Genomic DNA, 12,749 nt, shown 5'->3' on the forward strand with positions numbered 1-12,749 from the left:
TTGAATGTAACTTGCGATGGGACACAGCAAGAAGTAGCGTCGTACTTTTAGTACTGAAATTTGAGATGGAGAACTGCGTCAAAGATGGGAAATTCATTCTGCCAAGTGTACAAATGGCGAAAATGAAGTGTGTGTGGAGAAGTATACTGCACCAGTGACCGTGTGGCCTAATGGATAAGGCGTCGGACTTCGGATCCGAAGATTGCAGGTTCGAATCCTGTCACGGTCGAGTTTTTCCTGTTCTGCAAAAGATGCATGCTGTTTTACTGTGTTGTTTGAGTACTCTAAAACTAGTTGGAAGTTGCTGCTGTCCGCTTCCTGGCTGCAAAACCGGCGTCTACCAGAAGCACAAGCAAGACAAGGGTGATCTGTAGCGAAGTTTTCGGCACAGTGCCGTTCAGGAGAGTTTTTGTTGGAACTACTGCATCTGATTCAGGAGCCAAGGGCTACGCCACAGGCGTCTGCGCACTGTCGAGCATGTGTGTTGAATAATGGTGCTGATAGCCACGTATCATTTCAAGCAGATTTGATGCCTTTCGGAGACAATTTTTCATTGAATAGGATTGTAGCTGATTTGTGGCAGCAGGAAATAAGCTGTAGTCAAAAGAATCTTCAATAGATGGTCGCAGGTCAAATCAGTATTGTATGGCTCGTAACGCGTTGCGTGCAGCCCGGCTAGCTCAGTCGGTAGAGCATGAGACTCTTAATCTCAGGGTCGTGGGTTCGAGCCCCACGCTGGGCGGCGCAAAATTTTGTGTCTACGCGGATCCAACATGCGCCCCTCTCGTGAGCATTGCGTAATGAACGTAACGGGTTACGACGATGCCTAGCTTCGTATGAATATCAGAGGAACGGTATTTGAAGCTGAAAGTGACTCTGAAATGAAATAAATGTGTTGTTTTGGAATTTTAGTTGTACATCGATATAGTGTGAGATGTGTAGGAAAGCAGCAGCTGTGCTAACTAAATGCAAATAATGGTCGCTCATGCGGTGCGTTTCGAGCTGAAGGGCTCCGATTCACTAGTCTGTAAGAACAAAGTACCCGAAAAGGTCGCTAGGAGGCGCCTCCTTAGCTCAGTGGCAGAGCGCTGGTCTAGTAAACCAGAGGTCGTGAGTTCGATCCTCACAGGAGGCAAATGAATTTTGTAACAGCCCCTCCCACCGTGGCCCTTTCGAAAAAAGCGGTCAAGGATAAAAAAAATTATGAATGGGTGCGGTATTTAAGAAATGCTCTCGCAAATGAATAGTGTGAATGGTGCTATTAAAGTGGGCACCAGAATCTGCTGCTTTTGGCAGTCTCCGGAGAATGCCGACGTGAAATACTTAGTTCTTGTGATGTATTTTCTACCCCTGATAAAGACCCTCGCGATTGTGGTCGTCGTCGTCGTCGTCGTCGTCGGCGCCGCCGCCGCCGCTTTGGTAATAGCGACAACTCGCCATTGTATCACATAGGGTGAGGTACCTTCTGCAAGCGACTGAGATGGCACTAAGCGATTGAAGCTGATTTGCCACCTCTTGTTTGATCAGCGTCATAAGGGCTTGAATGTAACTTGCGATGGGACACAGCAAGAAGTAGCGTCGTACTTTTAGTACTGAAATTTGAGATGGAGAACTGCGTCAAAGATGGGAAATTCATTCTTCCAAGTGTACAAATGGCGAAAATGAAGTGTGTGTGGAGAAGTATACTGCACCAGTGTCCGTGTGGCCTAATGGATAAGGCGTCGGACTTCGGATCCGAAGATTGCAGGTTCGAATCCTGTCACGGTCGAGTTTTTCCTGTTCTGCAAAAGATGCATGCTGTTTTACTGTGTTGTTTGAGTACTCTAAAACTAGTTGGAAGTTGCTGCTGTCCGCTTCCTGGCTGCAAAACCGGCGTCTACCAGAAGCACAAGCAAGACAAGGGTGATCTGTAGCGAAGTTTTCGGCACAGTGCCGTTCAGGAGAGTTTTTGTTGGAACTACTGCATCTGATTCAGGAGCCAAGGGCTACGCCACAGGCGTCTGCGCACTGTCGAGCATGTGTGTTGAATAATGGTGCTGATAGCCACGTATCATTTCAAGCAGATTTGATGCCTTTCGCAGACAATTTTTCATTGAATAGGATTGTAGCTGATTTGTGGCAGCAGGAAATAAGTTGTAGTCAAAAGAATCTTCAATAGATGGTCGCAGGTCAAATCAGTATTGTATGGCTCGTAACGCGTTGCGTGCAGCCCGGCTAGCTCAGTCGGTAGAGCATGAGACTCTTAATCTCAGGGTCGTGGGTTCGAGCCCCACACTGGGCGGCGCAAAATTTTGTGTCTACGCGGATCCAACATGCGCCCCTCTCGTGAGCCATGCGTAATGAACGTAACGGGTTACGACGATGCCTAGCTTCGTATGAATATCAGAGGAACGGTATTTGAAGCTGAAAGTGACTCTGAAATGAAATAAATGTGTTGTTTTGGAATTTTAGTTGTACATCGATATAGTGTGAGATGTGTAGGAAAGCAGCAGCTGTGCTAACTAAATGCAAATAATGGTCACTCATGCGGTGCGTTTCGAGCTGAAGGGCTCCGATTCACTACTCTGTAAGAACAAAGTACCCGAAAAGGGCGCTAGGAGGCGCCTCCTTAGCTCAGTGGCAGAGCGCTGGTCTAGTAAACCAGAGGTCGTGAGTTCGATCCTCACAGGAGGCAAATGAATTTTGTAACAGCCCCTCCCACCGTGGCCCTTTCGAAAAAAGCGGTCAAGGATAAAAAAAATTATGAATGGGTGCGGTATTTAAGAAATGCTCTCGCAAATGAATAGTGTGAATGGTGCTATTAAAGTGGGCACCAGAATCTGCAGCTTTTGGCAGTCTCCGGAGAATGCCGACGTGAAATACTTAGTTCTTGTGATGTATTTTCTACCCCTGATAAAGACCCTCGCGATTGTCGTCGTCGTCGTCGTCGTCGTCGTCGTCGTCGGCGCCGCCGCCGCCGCTTTGGTAATAGCGACAACTCGCCATTGTATCACATAGGGTGAGGTACCTTCTGCAAGCGACTGAGATGGCACTAAGCGATTGAAGCTGATTTGCCACCTCTTGTTTGATCAGCGTCATAAGGGCTTGAATGTAACTTGCGATGGGACACAGCAAGAAGTAGCGTCGTACTTTTAGTACTGAAATTTGAGATGGAGAACTGCGTCAAAGATGGGAAATTCATTCTGCCAAGTGTACAAATGGCGAAAATGAAGTGTGTGTGGAGAAGTATACTGCACCAGTGACCGTGTGGCCTAATGGATAAGGCGTCGGACTTCGGATCCGAAGATTGCAGGTTCGAATCCTGTCACGGTCGAGTTTTTCCTGTTCTGCAAAAGATGCATGCTGTTTTACTGTGTTGTTTGAGTACTCTAAAACTAGTTGGAAGTTGCTGCTGTCCGCTTCCTGGCTGCAAAACCGGCGTCTACCAGAAGCACAAGCAAGACAAGGGTGATCTGTAGCGAAGTTTTCGGCACAGTGCCGTTCAGGAGAGTTTTTGTTGGAACTACTGCATCTGATTCAGGAGCCAAGGGCTACGCCACAGGCGTCTGCGCACTGTCGAGCATGTGTGTTGAATAATGGTGCTGATAGCCACGTATCATTTCAAGCAGATTTGATGCCTTTCGGAGACAATTTTTCATTGAATAGGATTGTAGCTGATTTGTGGCAGCAGGAAATAAGCTGTAGTCAAAAGAATCTTCAATAGATGGTCGCAGGTCAAATCAGTATTGTATGGCTCGTAACGCGTTGCGTGCAGCCCGGCTAGCTCAGTCGGTAGAGCATGAGACTCTTAATCTCAGGGTCGTGGGTTCGAGCCCCACGCTGGGCGGCGCAAAATTTTGTGTCTACGCGGATCCAACATGCGCCCCTCTCGTGAGCATTGCGTAATGAACGTAACGGGTTACGACGATGCCTAGCTTCGTATGAATATCAGAGGAACGGTATTTGAAGCTGAAAGTGACTCTGAAATGAAATAAATGTGTTGTTTTGGAATTTTAGTTGTACATCGATATAGTGTGAGATGTGTAGGAAAGCAGCAGCTGTGCTAACTAAATGCAAATAATGGTCGCTCATGCGGTGCGTTTCGAGCTGAAGGGCTCCGATTCACTAGTCTGTAAGAACAAAGTACCCGAAAAGGTCGCTAGGAGGCGCCTCCTTAGCTCAGTGGCAGAGCGCTGGTCTAGTAAACCAGAGGTCGTGAGTTCGATCCTCACAGGAGGCAAATGAATTTTGTAACAGCCCCTCCCACCGTGGCCCTTTCGAAAAAAGCGGTCAAGGATAAAAAAAATTATGAATGGGTGCGGTATTTAAGAAATGCTCTCGCAAATGAATAGTGTGAATGGTGCTATTAAAGTGGGCACCAGAATCTGCTGCTTTTGGCAGTCTCCGGAGAATGCCGACGTGAAATACTTAGTTCTTGTGATGTATTTTCTACCCCTGATAAAGACCCTCGCGATTGTGGTCGTCGTCGTCGTCGTCGTCGGCGCCGCCGCCGCCGCTTTGGTAATAGCGACAACTCGCCATTGTATCACATAGGGTGAGGTACCTTCTGCAAGCGACTGAGATGGCACTAAGCGATTGAAGCTGATTTGCCACCTCTTGTTTGATCAGCGTCATAAGGGCTTGAATGTAACTTGCGATGGGACACAGCAAGAAGTAGCGTCGTACTTTTAGTACTGAAATTTGAGATGGAGAACTGCGTCAAAGATGGGAAATTCATTCTGCCAAGTGTACAAATGGCGAAAATGAAGTGTGTGTGGAGAAGTATACTGCACCAGTGACCGTGTGGCCTAATGGATAAGGCGTCGGACTTCGGATCCGAAGATTGCAGGTTCGAATCCTGTCACGGTCGAGTTTTTCCTGTTCTGCAAAAGATGCATGCTGTTTTACTGTGTTGTTTGAGTACTCTAAAACTAGTTGGAAGTTGCTGCTGTCCGCTTCCTGGCTGCAAAACCGGCGTCTACCAGAAGCACAAGCAAGACAAGGGTGATCTGTAGCGAAGTTTTCGGCACAGTGCCGTTCAGGAGAGTTTTTGTTGGAACTACTGCATCTGATTCAGGAGCCAAGGGCTACGCCACAGGCGTCTGCGCACTGTCGAGCATGTGTGTTGAATAATGGTGCTGATAGCCACGTATCATTTCAAGCAGATTTGATGCCTTTCGCAGACAATTTTTCATTGAATAGGATTGTAGCTGATTTGTGGCAGCAGGAAATAAGTTGTAGTCAAAAGAATCTTCAATAGATGGTCGCAGGTCAAATCAGTATTGTATGGCTCGTAACGCGTTGCGTGCAGCCCGGCTAGCTCAGTCGGTAGAGCATGAGACTCTTAATCTCAGGGTCGTGGGTTCGAGCCCCACACTGGGCGGCGCAAAATTTTGTGTCTACGCGGATCCAACATGCGCCCCTCTCGTGAGCCTTGCGTAATGAACGTAACGGGTTACGACGATGCCTAGCTTCGTATGAATATCAGAGGAACGGTATTTGAAGCTGAAAGTGACTCTGAAATGAAATAAATGTGTTGTTTTGGAATTTTAGTTGTACATCGATATAGTGTGAGATGTGTAGGAAAGCAGCAGCTGTGCTAACTAAATGCAAATAATGGTCACTCATGCGGTGCGTTTCGAGCTGAAGGGCTCCGATTCACTACTCTGTAAGAACAAAGTACCCGAAAAGGGCGCTAGGAGGCGCCTCCTTAGCTCAGTGGCAGAGCGCTGGTCTAGTAAACCAGAGGTCGTGAGTTCGATCCTCACAGGAGGCAAATGAATTTTGTAACAGCCCCTCCCACCGTGGCCCTTTCGAAAAAAGCGGTCAAGGATAAAAAAAATTATGAATGGGTGCGGTATTTAAGAAATGCTCTCGCAAATGAATAGTGTGAATGGTGCTATTAAAGTGGGCACCAGAATCTGCAGCTTTTGGCAGTCTCCGGAGAATGCCGACGTGAAATACTTAGTTCTTGTGATGTATTTTCTACCCCTGATAAAGACCCTCGCGATTGTCGTCGTCGTCGTCGTCGTCGTCGTCGTCGTCGTCGTCGGCGCCGCCGCCGCCGCTTTGGTAATAGCGACAACTCGCCATTGTATCACATAGGGTGAGGTACCTTCTGCAAGCGACTGAGATGGCACTAAGCGATTGAAGCTGATTTGCCACCTCTTGTTTGATCAGCGTCATAAGGGCTTGAATGTAACTTGCGATGGGACACAGCAAGAAGTAGCGTCGTACTTTTAGTACTGAAATTTGAGATGGAGAACTGCGTCAAAGATGGGAAATTCATTCTGCCAAGTGTACAAATGGCGAAAATGAAGTGTGTGTGGAGAAGTATACTGCACCAGTGACCGTGTGGCCTAATGGATAAGGCGTCGGACTTCGGATCCGAAGATTGCAGGTTCGAATCCTGTCACGGTCGAGTTTTTCCTGTTCTGCAAAAGATGCATGCTGTTTTACTGTGTTGTTTGAGTACTCTAAAACTAGTTGGAAGTTGCTGCTGTCCGCTTCCTGGCTGCAAAACCGGCGTCTACCAGAAGCACAAGCAAGACAAGGGTGATCTGTAGCGAAGTTTTCGGCACAGTGCCGTTCAGGAGAGTTTTTGTTGGAACTACTGCATCTGATTCAGGAGCCAAGGGCTACGCCACAGGCGTCTGCGCACTGTCGAGCATGTGTGTTGAATAATGGTGCTGATAGCCACGTATCATTTCAAGCAGATTTGATGCCTTTCGGAGACAATTTTTCATTGAATAGGATTGTAGCTGATTTGTGGCAGCAGGAAATAAGTTGTAGTCAAAAGAATCTTCAATAGATGGTCGCAGGTCAAATCAGTATTGTATGGCTCGTAACGCGTTGCGTGCAGCCCGGCTAGCTCAGTCGGTAGAACATGAGACTCTTAATCTCAGGGTCGTGGGTTCGAGCCCCACGCTGGGCGGCGCAAAATTTTGTGTCTACGCGGATCCAACATGCGCCCCTCTCGTGAGCCTTGCGTAATGAACGTAACGTGTTACGACGATGCCTAGCTTCGTATGAATATCAGAGGAACGGTATTTGAAGCTGAAAGTGACTCTGAAATGAAATAAATGTGTTGTTTTGGAATTTTAGTTGTACATCGATATAGTGTGAGATGTGTAGGAAAGCAGCAGCTGTGCTAACTAAATGCAAATAATGGTCGCTCATGCAGTGCGTTTCGAGCTGAAGGGCTCCAATTCACTACTCTGTAAGAACAAAGTACCCGAGAAGGGCGCTAGGAGGCGCCTCCTTAGCTCAGTGGCAGAGCGCTGGTCTAGTAAACCAGAGGTCGTGAGTTCGATCCTCACAGGAGGCAAATGAATTTTGTAACAGCCCCTCCCACCGTGGCCCTTTCGAAAAAAGCGGTCAAGGATAAAAAAAATTATGAATGGGTGCGGTATTTAAGAAATGCTCTCGCAAATGAATAGTGTGAATGGTGCTATTAAAGTGGGCACCAGAATCTGCGGCTTTTGGCAGTCTCCGGAGAATGCCGACGTGAAATACTTAGTTCTTGTGATGTATTTTCTACCCCTGATAAAGACCCTCGCGATTGTGGTCGTCGTCGTCGTCGTCGTCGGCGCCGCCGCCGCCGCTTTGGTAATAGCGACAACTCGCCATTGTATCACATAGGGTGAGGTACCTTCTGCAAGCGACTGAGATGGCACTAAGCGATTGAAGCTGATTTGCCACCTCTTGTTTGATCAGCGTCATAAGGGCTTGAATGTAACTTGCGATGGGACACAGCAAGAAGTAGCGTCGTACTTTTAGTACTGAAATTTGAGATGGAGAACTGCGTCAAAGATGGGAAATTCATTCTGCCAAGTGTACAAATGGCGAAAATGAAGTGTGTGTGGAGAAGTATACTGCACCAGTGACCGTGTGGCCTAATGGATAAGGCGTCGGACTTCGGATCCGAAGATTGCAGGTTCGAATCCTGTCACGGTCGAGTTTTTCCTGTTCTGCAAAAGATGCATGCTGTTTTACTGTGTTGTTTGAGTACTCTAAAACTAGTTGGAAGTTGCTGCTGTCCGCTTCCTGGCTGCAAAACCGGCGTCTACCAGAAGCACAAGCAAGACAAGGGTGATCTGTAGCGAAGTTTTCGGCACAGTGCCGTTCAGGAGAGTTTTTGTTGGAACTACTGCATCTGATTCAGGAGCCAAGGGCTACGCCACAGGCGTCTGCGCACTGTCGAGCATGTGTGTTGAATAATGGTGCTGATAGCCACGTATCATTTCAAGCAGATTTGATGCCTTTCGGAGACAATTTTTCATTGAATAGGATTGTAGCTGATTTGTGGCAGCAGGAAATAAGCTGTAGTCAAAAGAATCTTCAATAGATGGTCGCAGGTCAAATCAGTATTGTATGGCTCGTAACGCGTTGCGTGCAGCCCGGCTAGCTCAGTCGGTAGAGCATGAGACTCTTAATCTCAGGGTCGTGGGTTCGAGCCCCACGCTGGGCGGCGCAAAATTTTGTGTCTACGCGGATCCAACATGCGCCCCTCTCGTGAGCATTGCGTAATGAACGTAACGGGTTACGACGATGCCTAGCTTCGTATGAATATCAGAGGAACGGTATTTGAAGCTGAAAGTGACTCTGAAATGAAATAAATGTGTTGTTTTGGAATTTTAGTTGTACATCGATATAGTGTGAGATGTGTAGGAAAGCAGCAGCTGTGCTAACTAAATGCAAATAATGGTCGCTCATGCGGTGCGTTTCGAGCTGAAGGGCTCCGATTCACTAGTCTGTAAGAACAAAGTACCCGAAAAGGTCGCTAGGAGGCGCCTCCTTAGCTCAGTGGCAGAGCGCTGGTCTAGTAAACCAGAGGTCGTGAGTTCGATCCTCACAGGAGGCAAATGAATTTTGTAACAGCCCCTCCCACCGTGGCCCTTTCGAAAAAAGCGGTCAAGGATAAAAAAAATTATGAATGGGTGCGGTATTTAAGAAATGCTCTCGCAAATGAATAGTGTGAATGGTGCTATTAAAGTGGGCACCAGAATCTGCTGCTTTTGGCAGTCTCCGGAGAATGCCGACGTGAAATACTTAGTTCTTGTGATGTATTTTCTACCCCTGATAAAGACCCTCGCGATTGTGGTCGTCGTCGTCGTCGTCGTCGGCGCCGCCGCCGCCGCTTTGGTAATAGCGACAACTCGCCATTGTATCACATAGGGTGAGGTACCTTCTGCAAGCGACTGAGATGGCACTAAGCGATTGAAGCTGATTTGCCACCTCTTGTTTGATCAGCGTCATAAGGGCTTGAATGTAACTTGCGATGGGACACAGCAAGAAGTAGCGTCGTACTTTTAGTACTGAAATTTGAGATGGAGAACTGCGTCAAAGATGGGAAATTCATTCTGCCAAGTGTACAAATGGCGAAAATGAAGTGTGTGTGGAGAAGTATACTGCACCAGTGACCGTGTGGCCTAATGGATAAGGCGTCGGACTTCGGATCCGAAGATTGCAGGTTCGAATCCTGTCACGGTCGAGTTTTTCCTGTTCTGCAAAAGATGCATGCTGTTTTACTGTGTTGTTTGAGTACTCTAAAACTAGTTGGAAGTTGCTGCTGTCCGCTTCCTGGCTGCAAAACCGGCGTCTACCAGAAGCACAAGCAAGACAAGGGTGATCTGTAGCGAAGTTTTCGGCACAGTGCCGTTCAGGAGAGTTTTTGTTGGAACTACTGCATCTGATTCAGGAGCCAAGGGCTACGCCACAGGCGTCTGCGCACTGTCGAGCATGTGTGTTGAATAATGGTGCTGATAGCCACGTATCATTTCAAGCAGATTTGATGCCTTTCGCAGACAATTTTTCATTGAATAGGATTGTAGCTGATTTGTGGCAGCAGGAAATAAGTTGTAGTCAAAAGAATCTTCAATAGATGGTCGCAGGTCAAATCAGTATTGTATGGCTCGTAACGCGTTGCGTGCAGCCCGGCTAGCTCAGTCGGTAGAGCATGAGACTCTTAATCTCAGGGTCGTGGGTTCGAGCCCCACACTGGGCGGCGCAAAATTTTGTGTCTACGCGGATCCAACATGCGCCCCTCTCGTGAGCCTTGCGTAATGAACGTAACGGGTTACGACGATGCCTAGCTTCGTATGAATATCAGAGGAACGGTATTTGAAGCTGAAAGTGACTCTGAAATGAAATAAATGTGTTGTTTTGGAATTTTAGTTGTACATCGATATATAGTGTGAGATGTGTAGGAAAGCAGCAGCTGTGCTAACTAAATGCAAATAATGGTCACTCATGCGGTGCGTTTCGAGCTGAAGGGCTCCGATTCACTACTCTGTAAGAACAAAGTACCCGAAAAGGGCGCTAGGAGGCGCCTCCTTAGCTCAGTGGCAGAGCGCTGGTCTAGTAAACCAGAGGTCGTGAGTTCGATCCTCACAGGAGGCAAATGAATTTTGTAACAGCCCCTCCCACCGTGGCCCTTTCGAAAAAAGCGGTCAAGGATAAAAAAAATTATGAATGGGTGCGGTATTTAAGAAATGCTCTCGCAAATGAATAGTGTGAATGGTGCTATTAAAGTGGGCACCAGAATCTGCAGCTTTTGGCAGTCTCCGGAGAATGCCGACGTGAAATACTTAGTTCTTGTGATGTATTTTCTACCCCTGATAAAGACCCTCGCGATTGTGGTCGTCGTCGTCGTCGTCGTCGGCGCCGCCGCCGCCGCTTTGGTAATAGCGACAACTCGCCATTGTATCACATAGGGTGAGGTACCTTCTGCAAGCGACTGAGATGGCACTAAGCGATTGAAGCTGATTTGCCACCTCTTGTTTGATCAGCGTCATAAGGGCTTGAATGTAACTTGCGATGGGACACAGCAAGAAGTAGCGTCGTACTTTTAGTACTGAAATTTGAGATGGAGAACTGCGTCAAAGATGGGAAATTCATTCTGCCAAGTGTACAAATGGCGAAAATGAAGTGTGTGTGGAGAAGTATACTGCACCAGTGACCGTGTGGCCTAATGGATAAGGCGTCGGACTTCGGATCCGAAGATTGCAGGTTCGAATCCTGTCACGGTCGAGTTTTTCCTGTTCTGCAAAAGATGCATGCTGTTTTACTGTGTTGTTTGAGTACTCTAAAACTAGTTGGAAGTTGCTGCTGTCCGCTTCCTGGCTGCAAAACCGGCGTCTACCAGAAGCACAAGCAAGACAAGGGTGATCTGTAGCGAAGTTTTCGGCACAGTGCCGTTCAGGAGAGTTTTTGTTGGAACTACTGCATCTGATTCAGGAGCCAAGGGCTACGCCACAGGCGTCTGCGCACTGTCGAGCATGTGTGTTGAATAATGGTGCTGATAGCCACGTATCATTTCAAGCAGATTTGATGCCTTTCGCAGACAATTTTTCATTGAATAGGATTGTAGCTGATTTGTGGCAGCAGGAAATAAGTTGTAGTCAAAAGAATCTTCAATAGATGGTCGCAGGTCAAATCAGTATTGTATGGCTCGTAACGCGTTGCGTGCAGCCCGGCTAGCTCAGTCGGTAGAGCATGAGACTCTTAATCTCAGGGTCGTGGGTTCGAGCCCCACACTGGGCGGCGCAAAATTTTGTGTCTACGCGGATCCAACATGCGCCCCTCTCGTGAGCCTTGCGTAATGAACGTAACGGGTTACGACGATGCCTAGCTTCGTATGAATATCAGAGGAACGGTATTTGAAGCTGAAAGTGACTCTGAAATGAAATAAATGTGTTGTTTTGGAATTTTAGTTGTACATCGATATAGTGTGAGATGTGTAGGAAAGCAGCAGCTGTGCTAACTAAATGCAAATAATGGTCGCTCATGCGGTGCGTTTCGAGCTGAAGGGCTCCGATTCACTACTCTGTAAGAACAAAGTACCCGAAAAGGGCGCTAGGAGGCGCCTCCTTAGCTCAGTGGCAGAGCGCTGGTCTAGTAAACCAGAGGTCGTGAGTTTGATCCTCACAGGAGGCAAATGAATTTTGTAACAGCCCCTCCCACCGTGGCCCTTTCGAAAAAAGCGGTCAAGGATAAAAAAAATTATGAATGGGTGCGGTATTTAAGAAATGCTCTCGCAAATGAATAGTGTGAATGGTGCTATTAAAGTGGGCACCAGAATCTGCGGCTTTTGGCAGTCTCCGGAGAATGCCGACGTGAAATACTTAGTTCTTGTGATGTATTTTCTACCCCTGATAAAGACCCTCGCGATTGTGGTCGTCGTCGTCGTCGGCGCCGCCGCCGCCGCTTTGGTAATAGCGACAACTCGCCATTGTATCACATAGGGTGAGGTACCTTCTGCAAGCGACTGAGATGGCACTAAGCGATTGAAGCTGATTTGCCACCTCTTGTTTGATCAGCGTCATAAGGGCTTGAATGTAACTTGCGATGGGACACAGCAAGAAGTAGCGTCGTACTTTTAGTACTGAAATTTGAGATGGAGAACTGCGTCAAAGATGGGAAATTCATTCTGCCAAGTGTACAAATGGCGAAAATGAAGTGTGTGTGGAGAAGTATACTGCACCAGTGACCGTGTGGCCTAATGGATAAGGCGTCGGACTTCGGATCCGAAGATTGCAGGTTCGAATCCTGTCACGGTCGAGTTTTTCCTGTTCTGCAAAAGATGCATGCTGTTTTACTGTGTTGTTTGAGTACTCTAAAACTAGTTGGAAGTTGCTGCTGTCCGCTTCCTGGCTGCAAAACCGGCGTCTACCAGAAGCACAAGCAAGACAAGGGTGATCTGTAGCGAAGTTTTCGGCACAGTGCCGTTCAGGAGAGTTTTTGTTGGAACTACTGCATCTGATTCAGGA

The 12,749-nt window shown here is 47.5% G+C and overlaps 25 non-coding genes across 25 annotated transcripts; all 25 read left to right on the plus strand.

Annotated features, from left to right (window-relative positions):
• Nucleotides 1-156: 156 nt before the first annotated feature.
• Trnar-ucg (transfer RNA arginine (anticodon UCG)) lies at nt 157-229 on the plus strand. Its single transcript has one exon. It is a non-coding gene; the product is annotated as a tRNA-Arg (tRNA).
• A 440-nt stretch (nt 230-669) lies between these two features.
• Nucleotides 670-742, plus strand: Trnak-cuu (transfer RNA lysine (anticodon CUU)). The gene has a single exon. It is a non-coding gene; the product is annotated as a tRNA-Lys (tRNA).
• Nucleotides 743-1,063: 321 nt separating this feature from the next.
• On the plus strand, nt 1,064-1,135 carry Trnat-agu (transfer RNA threonine (anticodon AGU)). The gene has a single exon. It is a non-coding gene; the product is annotated as a tRNA-Thr (tRNA).
• Nucleotides 1,136-1,695: 560 nt separating this feature from the next.
• Trnar-ucg (transfer RNA arginine (anticodon UCG)) lies at nt 1,696-1,768 on the plus strand. Its single transcript has one exon. It is a non-coding gene; the product is annotated as a tRNA-Arg (tRNA).
• A 440-nt stretch (nt 1,769-2,208) lies between these two features.
• On the plus strand, nt 2,209-2,281 carry Trnak-cuu (transfer RNA lysine (anticodon CUU)). The gene has a single exon. It is a non-coding gene; the product is annotated as a tRNA-Lys (tRNA).
• A 321-nt stretch (nt 2,282-2,602) lies between these two features.
• Nucleotides 2,603-2,674, plus strand: Trnat-agu (transfer RNA threonine (anticodon AGU)). Its single transcript has one exon. It is a non-coding gene; the product is annotated as a tRNA-Thr (tRNA).
• Nucleotides 2,675-3,240: 566 nt separating this feature from the next.
• Trnar-ucg (transfer RNA arginine (anticodon UCG)) lies at nt 3,241-3,313 on the plus strand. The gene has a single exon. It is a non-coding gene; the product is annotated as a tRNA-Arg (tRNA).
• Nucleotides 3,314-3,753: 440 nt separating this feature from the next.
• Nucleotides 3,754-3,826, plus strand: Trnak-cuu (transfer RNA lysine (anticodon CUU)). The gene has a single exon. It is a non-coding gene; the product is annotated as a tRNA-Lys (tRNA).
• A 321-nt stretch (nt 3,827-4,147) lies between these two features.
• Trnat-agu (transfer RNA threonine (anticodon AGU)) lies at nt 4,148-4,219 on the plus strand. Its single transcript has one exon. It is a non-coding gene; the product is annotated as a tRNA-Thr (tRNA).
• Nucleotides 4,220-4,776: 557 nt separating this feature from the next.
• Nucleotides 4,777-4,849, plus strand: Trnar-ucg (transfer RNA arginine (anticodon UCG)). The gene has a single exon. It is a non-coding gene; the product is annotated as a tRNA-Arg (tRNA).
• Nucleotides 4,850-5,289: 440 nt separating this feature from the next.
• Nucleotides 5,290-5,362, plus strand: Trnak-cuu (transfer RNA lysine (anticodon CUU)). Its single transcript has one exon. It is a non-coding gene; the product is annotated as a tRNA-Lys (tRNA).
• A 321-nt stretch (nt 5,363-5,683) lies between these two features.
• On the plus strand, nt 5,684-5,755 carry Trnat-agu (transfer RNA threonine (anticodon AGU)). Its single transcript has one exon. It is a non-coding gene; the product is annotated as a tRNA-Thr (tRNA).
• Nucleotides 5,756-6,327: 572 nt separating this feature from the next.
• Trnar-ucg (transfer RNA arginine (anticodon UCG)) lies at nt 6,328-6,400 on the plus strand. Its single transcript has one exon. It is a non-coding gene; the product is annotated as a tRNA-Arg (tRNA).
• A 440-nt stretch (nt 6,401-6,840) lies between these two features.
• Trnak-cuu (transfer RNA lysine (anticodon CUU)) lies at nt 6,841-6,913 on the plus strand. The gene has a single exon. It is a non-coding gene; the product is annotated as a tRNA-Lys (tRNA).
• A 321-nt stretch (nt 6,914-7,234) lies between these two features.
• On the plus strand, nt 7,235-7,306 carry Trnat-agu (transfer RNA threonine (anticodon AGU)). The gene has a single exon. It is a non-coding gene; the product is annotated as a tRNA-Thr (tRNA).
• A 557-nt stretch (nt 7,307-7,863) lies between these two features.
• Trnar-ucg (transfer RNA arginine (anticodon UCG)) lies at nt 7,864-7,936 on the plus strand. The gene has a single exon. It is a non-coding gene; the product is annotated as a tRNA-Arg (tRNA).
• Nucleotides 7,937-8,376: 440 nt separating this feature from the next.
• On the plus strand, nt 8,377-8,449 carry Trnak-cuu (transfer RNA lysine (anticodon CUU)). Its single transcript has one exon. It is a non-coding gene; the product is annotated as a tRNA-Lys (tRNA).
• A 321-nt stretch (nt 8,450-8,770) lies between these two features.
• Nucleotides 8,771-8,842, plus strand: Trnat-agu (transfer RNA threonine (anticodon AGU)). Its single transcript has one exon. It is a non-coding gene; the product is annotated as a tRNA-Thr (tRNA).
• A 557-nt stretch (nt 8,843-9,399) lies between these two features.
• Nucleotides 9,400-9,472, plus strand: Trnar-ucg (transfer RNA arginine (anticodon UCG)). Its single transcript has one exon. It is a non-coding gene; the product is annotated as a tRNA-Arg (tRNA).
• Nucleotides 9,473-9,912: 440 nt separating this feature from the next.
• Nucleotides 9,913-9,985, plus strand: Trnak-cuu (transfer RNA lysine (anticodon CUU)). Its single transcript has one exon. It is a non-coding gene; the product is annotated as a tRNA-Lys (tRNA).
• A 323-nt stretch (nt 9,986-10,308) lies between these two features.
• Trnat-agu (transfer RNA threonine (anticodon AGU)) lies at nt 10,309-10,380 on the plus strand. Its single transcript has one exon. It is a non-coding gene; the product is annotated as a tRNA-Thr (tRNA).
• A 557-nt stretch (nt 10,381-10,937) lies between these two features.
• Nucleotides 10,938-11,010, plus strand: Trnar-ucg (transfer RNA arginine (anticodon UCG)). Its single transcript has one exon. It is a non-coding gene; the product is annotated as a tRNA-Arg (tRNA).
• A 440-nt stretch (nt 11,011-11,450) lies between these two features.
• On the plus strand, nt 11,451-11,523 carry Trnak-cuu (transfer RNA lysine (anticodon CUU)). The gene has a single exon. It is a non-coding gene; the product is annotated as a tRNA-Lys (tRNA).
• A 321-nt stretch (nt 11,524-11,844) lies between these two features.
• On the plus strand, nt 11,845-11,916 carry Trnat-agu (transfer RNA threonine (anticodon AGU)). The gene has a single exon. It is a non-coding gene; the product is annotated as a tRNA-Thr (tRNA).
• A 551-nt stretch (nt 11,917-12,467) lies between these two features.
• Trnar-ucg (transfer RNA arginine (anticodon UCG)) lies at nt 12,468-12,540 on the plus strand. The gene has a single exon. It is a non-coding gene; the product is annotated as a tRNA-Arg (tRNA).
• Nucleotides 12,541-12,749: the final 209 nt, after the last annotated feature.

The sequence above is a fragment of the Schistocerca cancellata genome, unplaced genomic scaffold (genome assembly GCF_023864275.1).
Source record: "Schistocerca cancellata isolate TAMUIC-IGC-003103 unplaced genomic scaffold, iqSchCanc2.1 HiC_scaffold_354, whole genome shotgun sequence".
Classification (NCBI taxonomy): Eukaryota; Metazoa; Arthropoda; class Insecta; order Orthoptera; family Acrididae; genus Schistocerca; species Schistocerca cancellata.